Source organism: Phodopus roborovskii, unplaced genomic scaffold, assembly GCF_943737965.1.
Source record: "Phodopus roborovskii unplaced genomic scaffold, PHOROB, whole genome shotgun sequence".
NCBI classification, from domain to species: Eukaryota; Metazoa; Chordata; class Mammalia; order Rodentia; family Cricetidae; genus Phodopus; species Phodopus roborovskii.
This window is the reverse complement of record NW_026126410.1, coordinates 31670401-31689831: the sequence shown is the minus strand read 5'-3', so window position 1 is coordinate 31689831 and position 19431 is coordinate 31670401. Positions and strand designations below refer to the sequence as shown.

At 35.4% G+C, this 19431-nt stretch overlaps 1 pseudogene; it reads left to right on the top strand.

Moving 5' to 3' along the window:
• Window positions 1–4072: 4072 nt before the first annotated feature.
• On the top strand, window positions 4073–4640 carry LOC127220817 (39S ribosomal protein L11, mitochondrial-like; annotated as a pseudogene).
• The last annotated feature ends 14791 nt before the right edge of the window (window positions 4641–19431 follow it).

Sequence of the window (19431 nt, the reverse complement as noted above, 5' to 3'; positions counted from 1 at the left end):
AAATGTTGGACACTGTTGTCGCTCCTTCTGGAGTTCATCCTTGCTTCAGCTATGGCCTCTTGGGCAAAGAACTGCCCCTACCTCGACCACTGATTTGGATGTGTGGTCCTTTGTGATTGTAGGAGACAAACTTAGAAGACTGCTGAACCCTGCCAAGTCAGGGTAAGACAGCCTTTTTACCTCCCTGCTTTTGTTGGGGTCTATCAGGTACTCTAGGCCTTAGCCAAAACTGGGTGTACCAACATTGCTGTGAGACCTTGGGTGACTGTCCAGGTAGCATGTTTCTGTCCTTGCTGCACCTTTTGGAATTTGCCCATCTGCACTTCCTGCCTACCCTAGTATTGTTATTTTCCTTTTCAGGTCTTTGATGAGGTTGAAGATTAAATTATCACAACTATTATTCTCTCTTCCTTATTAGATATATTAAGTACTAGAATTAAGCTTTCCAGCTTAGAACAACTCTATTGTAAACCCCGTTTCGACTTCACTCTAGGACTAGATAGTTAGGTCTTAAGTTTGTGTGTTCCCGATTTTCCTTTTCTTAGTGCACACTTGTTATTCACTATTTTGTATATAGTTTTTGTATCTAGCCCAAATCCTTTCTTTAGACTAACAGGGGAATTGTAGTGAGATATTCACCTTGTCTGCACCTGTGGCATAGACCACGCCCATTGGGGGGTGGAGATAGCCCTGGACGTTACCTGGGGGAACTAAGTCTGAGGAAGGGGCTCAGAGAGCTCTCTTGCTTGCAGCAGGGGGACAGAAGTATATTTGGAGGCATCCTTGGGACCAGGAACCTGCTGGTGTTCATCTGTCTATGTTGTAAGATATTTCTCCCCGAATAAACATCTATTCGGCCTATCTGTTTCTCCTGATCCTTATTAAACATCAATACTAGAGTTTGAAGGTAAGTTCCTAATGTCAAAGTGTTCATATTCTTCCGACACAGAACCAAAAGCATCCCAACTAGATCTGCCCTTAAGACTACTGCTTTAGGAATGGCTTTCATGGTACCAAAAGGCACCATGCAAGCTACAAAAAGAGGAAAGCAACCAGCAGTCCAACCTACCTATGACATCTATTAACCATGAAAATAATCCTCAGGACACAATAACACTAAGGGTGCAATTATGGCACACATACTTTGGTGTTAACCAAGAGATCTTTATTTGGCCTTTCAAAATGTATTCACTTCTACATCAATTCATTTAAGTAAACCATTTCTTTCCCTCAAAGTCCATTCAGGTATTTTAGTGACATTGCTCTAAGAATATTTGAGCTTTCAATTCACTTATGTTTATTCTTAGAGCTAACATTTCATTATTCCAGAATTATATTTTTAAAATTACTGTTCAAATTAATTTATCTTTCTAATAAAAGGAAATAAATCTCTTTCATGTTGTAAATTATTTCTTTACACTGTGTGGCATAATGTCATTTTTACTAGTAAAAAGGTAAATGGCCAAGAACTAGGCAGAATTTTCGGGGACAGAGAGGACACTGGAAAGAAGAAGGCAAAGTGCCCAATCTGTTTCAGATAAGGAGCAAGACATGCAGGAGGAGAGGTAAAAGCTACAAGCCACATGGCAATGCATAGATGAATAGAAATGGGTTAATTTGAGTTGTAAGTGCTAGTTAGAAACAAACCTAAGCAATAAGCTGATCATCCATAATTAATAAAAGTCTCCATGTCATTATTGGGGAGCTTACAGTCCCAACAAAAAAGTCTGATTTTCATACTTTCATACTGAGAAAAATAATGCACTCCTTCCAACTGTAGACTAAAATGAAAGTCTTCTCTGGACTTAATGAATGCAGTTAACACCTAAACATGATATTTGACTTTAAAATTTGCAGATCAGGCTTTAGTCACCGTGAGAGTCATCTCCATTATGTAGCATATTCTACTAAAACTGTTTAAGAAATATTTGTGATACTGACAGCGGTTTTAGAATAGAAGGAAACCAAGGCCTAATATTTTAAGGAGAAAAGCAGGATAGGACTGAAGAAGGGTCTAACACATCCATGCCCAAGACACTATCTTCATACAAAGAAGGCAATATCTAGGCTACCATTGGTCGGTAACCATTAGGCTGGGAGATGAGACCTATTACCTATAAGCTAAGAGACTGCTCATTGGCTCTACTCAGAGCTTTTTATCACAGCTCTTAGAAGATGTAGGCTTCAGCATTTTCAACTTTGAATAATTTGTTTATTTCAATTTCAGAATTATCACTTCACTGTCCTTTTTAAACTATTTTGCAACACCAGAGGTGTACCTAAAGAAGAAAAAATATTTTAGGTATATCATACATGATTTCAGCAAGAAGGCTGTTATGTATTGTGAAATAATTTTCTTCATGGTTACTTTTGTTCATGTAGTTAGTTGTAGCTGAACTAAACAAATTATGTCAGTGAACACTATAGCTTACAAGCAATACAGGTAAAGTTTGACTTGAGCTTTGATGTAGAGTCTAGCATTTTCGTTTTGAGTATTTTTTTTCTTAAGGAGAAGAAAATGCCCTATTAGCCAGAACTATGTACTTCAGAGTGACTACTCAAAATTATCCTTCAGGGAGAGTTTGACATTGAATGTAACTAGGACTGGTTCTGCAGTCTGTTATAAATATTAATCAGCTCACCACTCTTATAGTAAATTCAGTCTTCGATTGAGGCATTATTTAACACATCGTTTTCTGTTAAAAGTCTCTGCAAGGGAACAAATCACTCACTTAAACTGTTGACAGTAAGGTTATTTTTAAATTTGTCTTGTAACATAAGATAATAGGCTATTTTAAATAGGACAAATAGTGCAATTTTGTCTAGGACACAATGAATGCAAGTTAATGTGTTATAATTTAGCAATGTCTGAGAAACACTACTCATTTTTTTTTAGTATAGAATCTAATTCTATAGAAAGGTTTTTTCAATTGAATAAATGAAGTCATTGCTATAAAATAAGAAACATTTTAGTTATATTTTACCCAAATACAATTATATGTAAAGGGTAGCAATTCTTTTTTCATTCGTTCAAATCATCTCTCTCTCTCTCTCTCTCTCTCTCTATATATATATATATATATATATATATATATATATATACACAAGACTGTATTGGGATAATATAAATATGCACATTTAAAATATTTGAAAGCAAGGTGACACTTAAAGTTTAAACTTTACTATCAAAGTTCTATAAATCCAGGCTTTATATACCCGTGTGTGTGTGTGTGTGTGTGTGTGTGTGTGTGTGTGTGTAAGTGTCTGTGTATATCTGTGTGTGCACCTGCATTCCATTATGCCTTTGCAGAGGTCAGAGGACAAATCAGAGAATATGTTTCTCTGCCTCCACATGTAGGCCCCAGGGGTAGTCCTCAGATTTTCACAACTGAGGGTAGGAAGAGGCCTTTATCTGATAAACACAGTGGTACCCCTTAATTATTTCTGGATTTTAAATGAGTCTGGACAGATTTGAGTTGATAAGATTTAATGTATTTGGTTAAGGTAGATGATGATACACTTTTTAGTTTTGCCAAACAAAGTACAACTTCAGTATGTACTACCTAAACCTGATGAGATCAAGGTAACTATTGTAGAATAGATTATACAGTTACTTCTGTGTTTATAATGTGAGTGTTTCCATTAAATATTGATACTGTGCTGGAGTATCAATCTGGAAGTCTTAGTATTCATGATCCCAACCATAATCAGACATATTTACCTCAATTACATACATATAAAATAGAATTTTATAGTACTAACTTGCCAATTTCACTTACACGATCTTCATCTGTACATATATAAGATTAAATAAAACAAGACAAAGTAACTCAGTGACATTTTGTATAATAATTATATAATATATATGTACATTCAGATTGGTATGAATTTGAAATTGATTTGCTTTTGATAATACTGCAATGTCTTCAGTTTTGTCCAGCTTTATTTCTGCTGGTCAAATTCTTGGACTTAAAAATGTTACACTTTGGGACCTCTGACACAAAATGGCAGGGCCCACTGCTTAGCTCTTGCTTCTTGAAGGCTAACTAAAACTGAAAATCCCACCCACATCATGTTGAAGCTAAGCTGCATCACTCAGGCCTTCAGGAAGCCCGAGGCTGAAGGCGTCATCTGGGCTATCCTGCAAGCAGGCCAAGCTATGCCTGGGCCCCGCTAGGTCTCATCTTGGGGCAGCGAAGTGACTCTATCAACCAGTTCTGCAAAGTGTTCAATAAGAAGACAAAGGACATCAAAGAAGGCATTCCCCTGCCTACCGTGATTTTTGTGAAGCCTGACAGGACATTTGAGCCAAAGATTGGGCAACACACTATTTCCTACTTCTTGAAGAAAACGGCTGGGATCGAGAAGCGAACCCTGCAGCAAGGAAAGCTGGCCTGATGAGTTTGAAGCACATTTATGAGATTGCCCGTGTCAAAGCTAAGAATGATGCTTTCCGCATGCAAGATGTGCCCCTGTCTTCTGTTGTCCCTTCCTTCATTGACTCTGCCCGTTCCCTGGGCATTCATGTGGTGAAGGACCCCAGAGCAGAACTGGCAGCTTTCTAGAAGGAACAAGCCATGGTTTTTGCTGTTCAGGAAGAAGCAGATTTGGCAGCCTAGTCAAAAGCTACAAAGAAGTGACCCCATCCTTCCACACTCTGGGATTTTGAAAGATGAGGCCGAGAAGGGGACCTACCGAGAAAGCTGAACCAAAGGAGAGGAAGGGACTTCATGGCAACGTGGTTTATATTTCCCTCACTTCGTGTATTTCTATACATACATCTGTGCCAAGGGGTCAGGCTTAAATAAACATCCTTTGTCACCCAAAACAAACAAAAATATAACACTTTTACACTTTAATGCTAAACAAATTCTATGTTTTGTCTTTAGTTTGGACTTCTTTGTCATTTGTCTGTCGTCTTATTATTTACCTGGTGTATCATTTAATTTTCATTGCTGTAAATAAATTACAAGATTTTATGGTTAAAAAATAAATTTAATATTTGACATTTTTTTTAAGTCAAACACAATGCACCAAAGTGAAGTTATTAGCTGAATGTATCATTTATTTTCTGGATCACTGAGACCAGTTAAGAATTTTCAGATTGTGAAATATTTATGAATGAATGATGCAAAGGTGAATTTTCTTAGTTTGCTTAGTTTACTTTAATTGAAATGAATGTTGAATTTTGCCATTAATTTAAGTAAAGACAAATAAGAGATACATGTGACTTTAGTAATAAACAACAAGTTACCAAACATATAACTATGCAATGTTCAACATAAAGAAAATATGGTCTGTAATACAGGTTTTTAATAAAATGTATTTATTTTACAAAATTATTTGATTACAATTATAGTTTTTTATTGTTTGGTCATTTCATATATGCATACAATGTGTTTGTTTCCTCCCTGCTAGTTACTTTCATACCCCTTTGTGTCAGTTAGAAAGAGAAATATCTTTAAGAAGATAATATATTTGAATTCCTGATCCCTGGTTGGTGTCACTGTTTGGGAAACAATAGGATATTTAGGATATGATGTTTTGCTATGAGAAACATGTCATTGCTGGGCAGCTTTTGATGGTTACAGCTTTCTTTCACATCTAACTTGCTCTCTGTTTCCTGTCTGTAGATGAGTTATAATTTTGAAATGTGCTGTTCCTATCAATGTCTACCACAGATTCTTATGCTTCTGAAAACATAAACTAAGACAAGAGTTTTCCTCTGTATGTTGCTTTGGGTCATGGCATGAAGCATAGCTAAAGATCAGTAATTAATACATACCAGGCCAACCACTACTTTTCCCATTTTTTCCTTTTTTCCATTTTATTTAACTTTGGAACAAGGTTGTTTTAAATGTCAATCCAAGTTCCCTCACCCTCACATCCTCCCCTATCACCCTAATCAAATCCCAGCTCATCCCCTTTCTGCTCCCCAGGGAGGATGAGGCCTTCCATGGGGAGTCTTCAAAGTCTGTCATTTCATTTGGAGCAGGGCCTAGACCTGTCTAGGGTGAGAGTATTCCCCTCTGTGTAGGAGGGACTCCCAATTTCCATTCTTATACTAGGGATAAATACTGATCCACTACCAGAGGCCCCATAGACTGTCAGTCCTCCCAACTAACAGCACATTCAGGGAATCTGGGTCGGTCCTGTCCTGGTTTGCCAGCTATCAGACTGGGGTTCATGAGTTCTGCCTTGTTCAGGTCAGCAGTTTCTGTGGGTTTCTCCAGCCTGGTCTTGACCTCTTTGTTTATCACTCCTCCCTCTCTGTAACTAGATTCCAGGAATTTGTCTAGTGTCTAGCTTGGGTTCTGCTTCTGCTTCCTATCATCTACTGGATGAGGGCTCTAGGATGGCATATAAGGTAGTTGTCAATCTCACTATCCTAGCAGGGTATTAAAGGTAGCCTCTCCACTATTGCTTAGATTGTTGGGTCCATCCTTGTAGATCTCTGGGCATTTCCCTAGTGCCAGATTTCACCTTAAATGTATAATGACTACCTCTATTATGCTATCACTCTTCTTGTTGTCCTCTATTCTTTCCCTCAAGCTTCCTGTTCCCTCATGCCCACATCTCTCCTCCTCTTCTCCTATTATCTTTCTTCTTACTTAGTCTCCCCTCCCTCCATGCACCCAATTTCTCAGGAAATCTTGTCCCTTTCACCTTCTGCAGGGGACCATATATGTCTCTCTTAGGGTCTTCTTTGTTTCTTAGATTTTCTGTTGTTGAGAATTGTAGGCTGGTAATCCTTTGCTCTATGTCTAAAATCCATATATGAATGAGTACATACCATATTTGTCTTCTTGTAACTGGATTACCTCACTCAGGATGATTTCTTCTAGTCTCCTTTCAACTGTATGCATTTGTTTGTTTGTTTTAAGAATCATAATCTACTGAGTGCTATTTGTATGATCATGGATACAGGATAACCGGCCAGAGTATTGGTCACCTATCAGGGGAAAATTGACTGTTCAGAGCATTGTAACCTATCAGGTAAAAACTGACTCTTCATGCCCAAGTGGCCATAAATTGCAAGTAAGTGCTTAGTCAGGAGTATAACCTCATGAGCCCCTCTCAAAACTTCTCTGATGAAAGTTAATAGATAAGATAATCTCAAGCATATTAATAAACATTAGTAACCATTAATGAAGTGGTTTCGTGCATGTAAATTTTCCTTAATTCCAACATCTTTCTCCAGTGAAAACAGAAGTTGACAAAAACACAACACACCGTGTCATATACCATATACCATAAAATATTGTTCAACCATAGCCCAGAGAACAGAAGGCTAATTATCCCTACCTTGTTAAAAATAAATAATGAAAAAGCACACTATCTAAAGACAGTAGATATTTTTAAAATATTAATGAATGAGGGAGTTTGTAAATAGAACACTTCAATTTGGATGAACCAACCTCTCTGAAATGCCAAGTGTTTTTTATCCACACATCAAATATATAACTCTAGGAATTCCTTCCCCAGTTGATATTGTGGGGCATGGTAGAAGGCTTAAATTATTGATTAGATCACCATGAAGCAGTCATTTACAATAGTATCTACTACAGACAAACCACACTGCTGCAGCAGCTGAGGCCCACATCTCATCTTTAGTGCTATCAGAAGAGTGCACTTCAGAATCACGCCATACTCAACTCAAAGATTTATGAGCTTCCACCCCAAATGCAGCATTGTATATCCAGTGTCATAGAAAGTGATGCCTATACCCAACATCATTTATTTGGGCTGGCACTGGCATTGATCCACAGGTAAATAATATTTGCCCCTAAGTTTAAGACATAGTATGAAACACTTATTTTTCAGTTTTAAAACGTGAACATTAGTCTAAACCTGTTAATCAAAATGAACATGTGTTTAACTGAAAAAACTTTCCAACTTTTGAAAGTAAACAAATACCACTATTGGCTGACAAAATTTGTATAATTCAGCTACATTCATGTTATCTATAGTAATGTCTATTGTCATTAAGTATTTTACTTCATTTTTTTCATCTGAAAATATTTTTTCTTAGTTTATTCTCTATTTACTTCTTTGGAAATAAATAGTTAAGGAAAGGTGTTCAATGTGAGTAAAAATTTTGTTATTAATCCTAGTAAAGAGTAAGCTTCATTTTTATATTGATAGATCATTATGCAAAATTAAACTGTAAGAGAATTTTTTAAAAAATCAACAATTAACTAACATGAATGCTAAGATTAAAAACAATTAATGTAAACGTTCATTTTTCTTTGCTTCTCTTTTAATATCAATTGAGACTGTAAAAGTAATGCTAAATTGAGAAAAGCTTCACTATTAAAGGGCTCTCATATATTAATTAACACATATAGACAATAGAATATACTGAAATGAATAAAAATTAATGGAACTAATTAAGTACAATTATTAATTCAAATGTATAATATAATTCAAAATTGTTAGCTACACGAGAGGTATCTGTGGCTGTCAATACCTTCCAGATTACTTTTATTTTTGTAAATGTTTTTCTGATATGAAGGACAGATAGTAAACTAAGTAAACATTAAAATAAAGAGTGCAAATCTATAATTATGATTTAAGTGTTTTGTTGATAAATGAAAATATAATTTTCTTGAGTCAAAGTGAGTTCTCAAGAGGAAAGTTTGTTTTGTAAAATATGATGCCTATGTGAACATAAGTACTTATCTAAATGTATTACCTGAAAACATGATGATTTGTTTCTTTGCATTTTTTGATGCAGTAAACTTTATTGATAGAATATGATGAAGTAAGGTTCACTAAGACAGTCTTCTCCTTTTCCTTATTCTTTGTCTTCTTCTTATCCAGAAATGACACTTTGTGCATGAGATATTCTCTGTACATTGGCAGGTAAGTTAGGGTGCAAACTCAAACTGAAATTCCACTTGCTGAGTTCAGGGATGAAAATTTAAAGGTTCTTACTGCACAGAGTATATATTGGCAAGACAATTCACCACCGTGTAACTAATAGTCAAGCTTATTGCTATAGTAGCTGGAGAGCTTGACAAAATGGACAAGAAGAGCAATGTTATCAAAACTGGAAAGATTGGCATCACTATTAAGTGAAGAGCTGCAATAGGTGCCTCTGTCTGTGGGGGTAGTACCTAATTCTCAGGAGATCATATAATGTATATTTTATCAAATGCTTCATGTTGAAATATTCAGTGGGTATTTACAAAGAGAAAGTCACATTCTGACTTTTGTATATTCTGTGCACAGGCACTGAAAGAGCATACAGCAAACACACATTCAGTTTGGGATGATGGCCCATGTACTTGCCAAACAAGTAGATGGACAAAGTACTTGATAAAAGCTACAAAGCTAACCTAAAGGCTGGAAAAACATTTCCTTTGCAATAGTCCAGAGTAAATATTTGTTGTCTTCCCAATGAAAATGTTAATGTAGATGGTTCATGAGTCACTGAATTTTGCCAAGTTATTACATGTAATTCAGAGGTAAGCTATAGTTGGCAAAAGAGTCCTTTCTGACTCCCCTAACTAACCATGTACGCCCATCTTTTTTGTTTTGTTTTTGTGTTTTCTTATACTGTTTGTTTGTTTTTGTTTTTATTTATTTTTGTATTTATTTATTTGGGCATGGTTTATCTATGTAGCCCTAGCTGTCCTGGAGCTTGGTCTACAGACCAAGCTGGCCTCAAAATTACAAAGATCAACATGCCTTTGACTCCTAAATTCTAGAGTTAAAATGTGTTTGCTCCATCATACCCATCATCTATGACCATCTTAATAAAAATGGGGTCATCATTAATAAAGATATGGTTGTGTTGATGCTTTGTTTGCATCCCTTAACTGAGCTGAGAGATAGCGATGGTTGTCAAAACATTAGTGGAGTATTCAGATCCTCAGAACCAGGATCACATTATCTGATGTGGGTAAGACATTACTATTGTCAAATTATAAAAACAATTTTGAAATGATGAAAGGCTTCCTGTATTGAAATTTTCTATGCATTCAACTCGACTTTCTCTTAAATGTACTTACACATACAGACCACAGTGTTGACAGAACTGTTTGGGAGCTGCCTTAATTCTGTAGCTTGGTTTCAGTAACATGACCATTTTCAACCAATCCATGTGCATCAGAGTTTAGTCCATCTTCACGTATCATGTTCAATTTCTTCTTTAAGTTTCATAAAAATTCCATTGCTCACTTTTTTTCATCTTCTTCATTAGACTTATTCCAAGACAAGGTTACTTCAACAGTGGTAAAAGAGATATTGTTTCCATAATTATCTTCTTCATTCATGTCAACACTGTGCTGCCATAACCACCGTGAAATCATATGTACATCTACCCTGTTTCAAGGGAACACTCTTTCATTTTTGTCGCCTACTTCCTCAACTGGGAGTCCTATAAAATATTTTAATTAAGAGTCTGTAGAAAAATCTGGTGCTTATCCAGTTTTTTTTTTTTTTTGTTTTTTGTTTTTTGTTTTTTTGTTGTTAGTATTATATAAACTTGGCACAAGCTAGAGTCATTTGGGTAGATGGATTCTAAAGAAAAAGAAAAACAAAATCTGTAAAACTGGTCTTTAAGCAAGCCCGTGGGCCATTTTCCTGATTAGTGATTGATATTGTAGGGTCTAGCCCACTGTCAGTGGTTTCAACATTGAGTAGGTGGCCTTGTGTTTTATAACAAAAGCAGACTGAGCAAGAAATGAAAACAAATCCAGTGTGCAGTGCCCTTTTGTGGCTTCTGCTTAGTTTCTGCCTTGATCCTTACAATGATGTCACTCAGTAAAGTCATGTAACCTCAGAGTTTTAAGATGAAATAGACTCTTCCCTCTCCAAGTTACTCTTGGTTGTGGTGTTTGATCATTATGATAGAAACTTAACTTAGACATTACTCTAACTATATGAAAGTCATAGTTGTATGCATTTTCTTTAAATAGCAATTTATGTTTTCAGTTAGTACTACCTTCCCTGCCAGCAAGATATGCTGGGCCAAACAGCTCAGAACTTTATGGAATGGCCAACCATTGACTGAGCTATCTTGTGGACTGCTAGACTAGGGAACGTCCAGGCTCACCACTGTAAGGATAACCAGGAACTGGAACTAGAGTGGCTCAGAGACACAGGGTAGAACTAAACAAGACTGCAAAAGAAAAAGAAAAGGTCAATGAAATGATTCCTAATCCAGTTGTCACCTGAGAGATTTCCTGGGATGGCTGATGAGAGTAGGTATTGAAATCCACAGCCAGACATTAGGCAGAGCTCAAGGAACCAAGCAGATGAGATTAAGAACAGAATGTAAGAGGCAGAGGGGTCTAAGGCACTTGCAGAACATGGGCTACAGGATCAACTAAGCAGGCTCATAGGGCCTCCTAGAGACTGAACATGCAATCATGGAGTCTGCATGGCCCTTTATTGGGTCCTCTGAAAATATGTTTTGGCTGCTTAGCTTGAAGATGTTTGGAACTCCTAACAGTGGGAGTGGGGTTGGCTCTGCTTCATTTTGTTTGCTTTTGGTTCCCATTTGCTCCTACTGGGTTGCCTTGTACAGACTTGATTTGAGGGTTGGTTCCTGCTCTTAATACCTCCTGTTGTGCTGGGTTTAGTTAATAGCCCTGAGAGGCTCACACTTTTCAGAAGATTAATGGAAGAGCAGTGGATCTTGAAGAGAAGGGAGGTGGGAGGGGCTAGGAAGAATGGAAGTAGGGGGAATCTCTGGTCTGGATGTAATGTAAGAAAGAAGAATAAATAAAAAGAAAAAATAAAAAAACATTGGAGAAATTAGCATGGGAAATCAGAGAATACTGGTGAACTATTTACAAATATTCCTACTCTTTTCTTTTCCCATTGTGAATATTATGGCTAAATGATATCTGATACTTACTATAATTCATTTTATGGAACCCTACATTGTAATTTAAGCATCCTTATTTATTAACATGTAAGGCAGAATGGCAGAATACTCAAGAATACTCTTCACAGAATTCAAGTACTTAAGGATTTTTGGGCATTTAAGTTGAATTCACTAAGAAATTATAAGTGTAAATCACCATTATATTTTAATTCAATGGATCTATAGAAATTTGAGAAAGTATCTAGATCATTTTGTTTCCGAGAAGCAGGAAGATTTAATGTATAGAATAGATAGGTGTAATACAGGTGCTGAACAGGCATTCTCTTTCCAGTGAGAAGTAGCCACAAGTATCTTTTTGAAGTGGACCTTTGACAGATGACACACATAGTTGCCATGTGAATTGCTGCTGAAGTAACTGACCCAGTTAAAAGGTATTCCCGTTTTCTAAGACTACTGTCACCAATATAGAATTCAACTTTTCATCCATTTCTTGAGCAATTAAAATGTTGTGGAAAAAAACATCCTAGAATCCCAAATTTCCTGATATATGTGCTGGGAAGGACAAGTTAATTGTGATTCCATCAAGAAATGCCTAAAAGGATAAATAGCAGGAAGTTGCAAATAAGAGACTGGAGAGCATTTTATTTTCTATTGTGTCTAAAATTAGAGAAATTGGTAATGAGGAGTATTTCTATAAGGCTATAGTTTCAGAAAGACCACATGGCCAGCAATTAGCATATCACCATGCACAGGAGGAATTCTAAAATCAAGGTCATGAACTTTGTTGTATGGAATCAGTCTATCTGTGATTCATATTCTAAAGCCAGATAACTTAAAGCTCTATATGCCCAATGAATAAGGTCAAGGTTACCTCAATAACTATAATTTATATAAAACACTCATTTTTATTAACAAAATTATACAGTACTCTATGTCCAGGGGGTGTGGAAGCTTCCACTGGCTAGATTCGTTAACAGTGGATAAACTATATTTCTCTCTGAAATAACGTGGACATAAACACAAATATTGTTTGCTTTTGAAATTGATTATATTCACAACTTCAATTACAGTTAGAAAACAAGAATCTTAGCAAATAGTAGATCATGTGAAACTATAATAAACAATAGTGTTCTCTCTGTTTCTTTCAGCTTGTATATCTAAACTTAATAATATTGACAATGAAGGGTGAGTAATAAAATGTGTTTAAACACATTTAGAAACTCAAGGAAGGTATATCAATGTAAAAATTAAGATTTATGCTAAATGCGGGAAAATGTTAAATAAGTCTTACTAAAGTACCCAATAAAACAATATCATATTGGAAAAGTCACCTGCTTGCTATTATTTTAAAAAGTTTGACACATGAGATAAAATATTTAATCTCATAAAACAAAACAAAACAACAACAAAAAAAACTCAGCATAGAACTTGTCTTGCTGTTAAATTAAGTGTACCTTAAGATTCCAAAGTCCAAACAATAAAACTTTATATATGTAGCTAAGCATGTATATATGTGTTATCCATCTCTACCATTTAACTATCTACTACCTATAGATCTACTTCTGCCATCTAGCTATTCATCATCTCTCTCAGTCAAAGCATTTCCATGTCCTGACCGGCAGCTGCCAGACCCTTCCTGCCACTGAATCCCCCAGAGGGACATGGAACAAACAAAGGACCTAGAATTGATTGACATTCCTGCCCTACCCCTCCACTCTCCCCTAGAGAGGTGAGTACTGAAGGCTCCCCCAGGTCCCCATCTCCTCTTCTTTGAGTTCTCCCATCTACAGCTGCCAGACCATTCCTGCCACCAAATCCTCCAGAGAACCTGGAGGAAGAACAAAGTATACAGCATAGATTGCAATTTCTGTCTTGCCCCTGCACCCTCCATGAGAGAGGAGAGGATAGAGCATTGAACTAATACCCACCAGGAGAAGGAGAGAATATACCTGTACTAATTGGAAGAAGAGATGGGAAGACAACAATACAAGAACATATCCAACAACAGAAAGACTTATATGACACCACCAGGGTCTAGGAATTCTACACCAGCAAGACCTGAATATCCCAATGCAGATGAAGCAGAAGAGAATGACCTGAAACACAGCTTCTTGAAATTGATAGAGGCCCTCAAAGAGAATATGAGAAAATGGAAGGAAAAAAAAATCAAAAAAAAAAAAAAAAAAACCAAAAATGCAAACAATCAAGAAATCTCTAAAAGAAAAGAAAAAAAAAAAAAAAAAAAAAAGGCCAAGAAAAATCAAACAGATGAAGGAAATAATTCTAACAGTTCATGACCTGAAAACTGAAATAGAAACAATAAAGAAAACACAAACTGAGGGAATGCTGGGAACAGAAAAGCTGGGTGAATTATCAGGAATAGCAGATGCAAATATAAATAATAGAATATCCAAGATGGAAGAGAGAAGCTCAGACATTGAAGATAAACTAGAGGAAAGATATTTTTGGCCAAAGAAAATCTTAAATCCAACAAATCCTTAACACAAAATATCCAGGAAATGTGGTACACCATGGAAAGACAAAACAGGAATAATAGGTATAGGGGAAGGCAAAAGAAGCCCAGCTTAAAGGTGCAGAAAATATATTCAATAAAATCATAGAAGAAAACTCTCCCAACTTGAAGAACATTCTTACAAAAGTACAAGACGCTTACCAAACACCAAACAAACTGAACCAAAAAGAAAAAAATAAAGTCCCCTTGCCACATAATAATCCAAACAAAAAACATGCAGAATAAAGAAAGAATACTAAGAGCAGCAAAGGAAAAAACTCAAGTAACATATAAAGGCAGACCCATCAGAATTACATCTGAATCATCTGAATTCTGCATGGAAACTCTCAAAGCCAGAAGGTCCTGGATAGATGTGCTACAAACACTAGAAGACCCCAGAGACCAGCCTAGACTACTATATCTAACAAAATTCCCAATCACTAAAGGTGGAGAAACCAATATATCCCATGATAAAAACAGATTTACACAATATATACCCACAAATTCAGTCCTATGGAAAGTTTTGGAAGGAAAATTCCAACCCAAGGAAGTTAACTACATTCACTCCCAAGAACTTAGGCAATAAATAATCTCTCTTTACCAGAAACCAAAATAAAAAGCAGATTAATCTATTCACAATACTACCACCACCAACAAATCCAAAAAAAATAAAAATTGACAATCAATGGTTCTTAATTTCCATCAATATTAATGGTATTAATTTGCCTATAAAAAGACCCAGGCTAACATAATGGATACAAAGACAGAATTTACCCTTCTGCTGCATACAAGAAAAACACTTCAACTTCAAATGCAGACACTACCTCAGAGTAAAGGGTTGGAAAAGATCTCCATTAGGATGAAGTCTCAATTCTGTATGTGCGTCAGAAACAGGCACAAAATCCTCTGAGCTGGAACTGATTATAAAGCCTTTTCCATGAGGACTAGATTTCATGGTACCAGAAGGTGACATGCAAGGATGGAAGAAGCTCCCAGTAGGTCTAGCCAGCAATGACACATAACAAATGTAAACACAGAAAAAAATACACACACACACACACAAACACACACACACACACACACACACACATATATGTTAGAGAGATAGATAGACAGATAGATTGGATGACTATTATGCTATGATAATCCTAAGGGTGCAGGACTGGCATGTATAAATTGATGATAACTACCTGCTCTCTTTATTTTTAACTTAAGATACACTCAAAAACATTCCCCATTTATCTCTGGAGCTCATATCTATTCCTTTAGAATGTGAATTGACAGGTGACTGCTTAGACCATTTGGACAAGTGTGGCAGCACCATTTCCATGTCTACCATTTATGAGGGCTGCCATTTCTTACTTTGTAAACTTATTTTTTCTATAAAGCCTGGGCATCTGAGCAAGATGGCTATATCCCTGGAGAGGCTTGAGATAGGGCCTCAAGTGAGTCCAAATTTCTTAAAGTCTGCTAGGACCATTGCACAAAAATGATGTCACCATTTCCTTCCTGCCCAGATCTGCTGCCAGCTGGACACCACATACAAACTAAACTTATAAACCTTTAACTATCACAACTTGATCCAGAAAAATCTTCAAATGTAAAGAACAACTAGGTTTCAGGAATTAGTTATAATTATGGAAGCTTTTTTACATGATAGTTTATTATTGAAATATTCTTCCACTAATGTATGGCAGAAACTGTATTTTAAAACAAAGTTTTGTTCAGTTAAATTTCAACAATATCATAAGACAAATAACATTATTTAATAGTACAAACGTACACAATTGAGGAGTACTTAAATAGCTCAATGGATTAAAACAATTTCTCATTCAATTATGGTCCTATAAATGCTTCTGGTTAGTTACAGTAGGCTTTAAACCCTTACATAAAGGAGTTTTCTAACAGTGTATTTAGGTAACTTAAAAAGCACTTTCTTCAAAAATGCATTCTACAGCCTGTGATAGAAGTTCATCTAATGATCAAATAGTGCTCTTACACAGTATCAGTAGATGTGAAAATGCAATTTTCTTCTTACTGGGACACAAGAATAAATACTGTAAAAAAAAATCAAAGCAAAACACATGATATAGGGCATATTACAACTACAAGTTGCTGTTGTTTTTTTATTTAAAATAGATCTTGCTGCCTTGCTTTACAGCCTTCGTCTCCAACGCATAGACGCTAGTGCTCCTTTAAGTGGAGTTAAAAGCCTTTTCTTTAGACGTGTTCCAAAGTGAAAGTATCACTTTTGTTTTAAAGATGGATGATTTCTTGAACCAAAGAGATGTACTTTTGTTGACTGTTTTTAAAATCAACTTGAGTCTTTTTTTTTCTGCATTTAAGCCTTTCCCAAAAATCATAGGGCACTAAAAGGCCAAGTTACTGTCTCAGTGAAGTCCCTATCTATGTGGCATTCAAAAGTCCATTTAAATATTCTCCTCTGTAAAAGACTTTCACTGTGTGTGTGAAAAAGATGGAGAAAGAAAGAAAATAGAAGATACAGGCAAAGAATCTTGTTATTAAATACATGATGAGTTTACATATTTGACATACTGTCATTTGATATACTGTCATATCATTATAATTATTACATTCAGATTTTCTCCATCCCCAAATAGTACCTTTACCTTTTTAATGCTAGGACACTACATCTTTAATATTGGATGCACAACTAAACTTTTCCTTTTTTTCTAAAATATGTACTATATCACTTTAAAGATGATTTCTTAAGATAATTTATGGTAATGTGACTTTTTGTCAAATATCATGAGAAAAGATTCAAGGGTTTACAATTTGTGAAAATTATGCTTTCTAAAATGCCCAAATTATTTGTATTTCCTTCATTTATTAAAGAGTTTGTATTTTCCAAAATAAAGTATATCAATAGATAATATCTTCATTCTGAAATCAGAATAAAGTCATAAATTTAATATTCTATATTGAATACCAGCAATTGAAGTTTGTTATGCATAATATGATTCATAAATATCCTATATTTGAATAATAGCTTTGTCATTGAGTGACACAGAGCACACATGATTTGCCCCACTTATCCACACCACTATTACAAATATGTTTCTGCATTGCTTTTCTTGTTGATATCAACAATGCATAACGAGAAGCAATGTTATGGAAGCATTGTTTATTGTGGATCACAGTTTCACTGTATAGTCCTTAACAAGAAGTGCTAGGTGACATGTGTGTTTCTCTCACCATTTGGGGTAAAATCACAAAGTTTCTTACTCACAGAATGTGCCAAGATGTAGAAAGAGTGGTCTGTATTCTATTATTTTTTTTCCTTTGTAACAAGTTTGTTTGTTTATTTATTTATTTATTTATTTATTTATTTATTGTGGTCAACCTATGCTCATGTTACTGTGCTTCACAGAATCAAGACAGGTATTCCTTCATCACTTAAATTCCCAAACAAAAGCCATCACAGACATTTCTAAAGATGTGCCATTCTTGGCAAAGTCCCTGAAGATATACCCAATCAAGGTCATAATATTAAAAGACATCAAATTAGCAAACACTAGCTTATCATTTCTCAACTTTATGAACATATTATTTAGAACCATAACATTCTACCTATCCAAAAGTTTCATGTCCTTCTCATAAAGCAAAATGTGTCCAAGCATATCCATGAAGTCTCAGCATTATTCAGTAGTCAAAGTTCTCTTCTGAGATTCAAGTCAATCTCTTAACTGTGAAATTATGTAAATTTTAAAAGAAAATGTGTTAGATAGTTCCTTTACAGAGTTGCATAGAATAAATAATTCTGTTTTGTATTCATTAATATTATCAATGTGACATCATCTGGACATCATCTGAAATCATATAGGGGACTAACTGCATGTCTGTGACAGGGTTTCTAAATTAGATTATGTGATGTAGTACTGAGGGTACAGTACTATTCCATGAGGCAAAATAAAAGGAAAAAACATGTTGAACATTCACCAGCATTCATCTCTCTATTCTTTATGATTGTAGATACAAAATAACCAGCTGCATAAATCTCCTGCATCCATTTCTTTTCCAAAATGGTTGACTGCACCTGCTAAGTATCAGTCAAAATAAGCTGTTCTTTTCATAAATTACTTTAGATGGGTGTTTTGTCATAACAAACAGAAAATAACACATTTGGAAAGGGAGGAATAAGAGGGTAATAAAGACATATCTAGCCAAAACAAAATTATAATCAGAAAGAAAAAAACAGTAAGGTATACTTTGATGAGAGAATGGAAATTTAAATAAATCTTAAAAGTCTTAGGATGGCTATTTTATTTTATTGAGAATAAACTTGAGTGATGGTATGAAAGATACTGAATAGAGAAACGGGGAAACAAAAGGCAAAAGTTCTGGATTAATCAGGATGAAGAGAGAAAAATATTGAATTGTTTTTGTATTTTTCTACTTAGTCAATGCAACCAACTTGATAATTGCCCCATGTTTTGTAACTAGGTCACTTCTGAGATATAAATTATCTCATGAAGAAATTATTGGATGCTTAGTTCATAGCCAAGAACACTATACTGACCACACAGGCCCCAAACTCTGATACACACAATTTTATTTAAAAATATGCTACTTTAAGTAGATTTAAAGAGACAGACTAACATCAATCTATTACCAGTATGATTGCAATATCCCACTTTATTCAATAGAAGATCATCTGGACTAAATAAATAAATAAATAAATAAAAAATAAATAAATAACTAAATAAATCAATAGAGAAGCATAAACTTTGCTTTTTTATGATGCACTTCTCTTGAGTTTCCATCTTTTAATCTGTGAGCTTTTGACAGATGGAGCCTGGCCAATTTCTATGATGTCCTCAAGGCATATTTCTTATTCCTCTCAAAGTATTTAGCTTAACTCAAATGAAGCCAATATCTATTTACTGTGCATGTGTGTTTTGTCTGCATGTATGTCTGTACACAGCATGAGTGCATTTCTCATAGAGGACAGAATAGGACATTAAGTGGCCTGAAGCTAGATTTGCAGATGGCTATATGACACCATGTGGGTGCTGGAATCCAATGCATGGTTGCTAAAAAGTAGCCAGTCCTTATAACC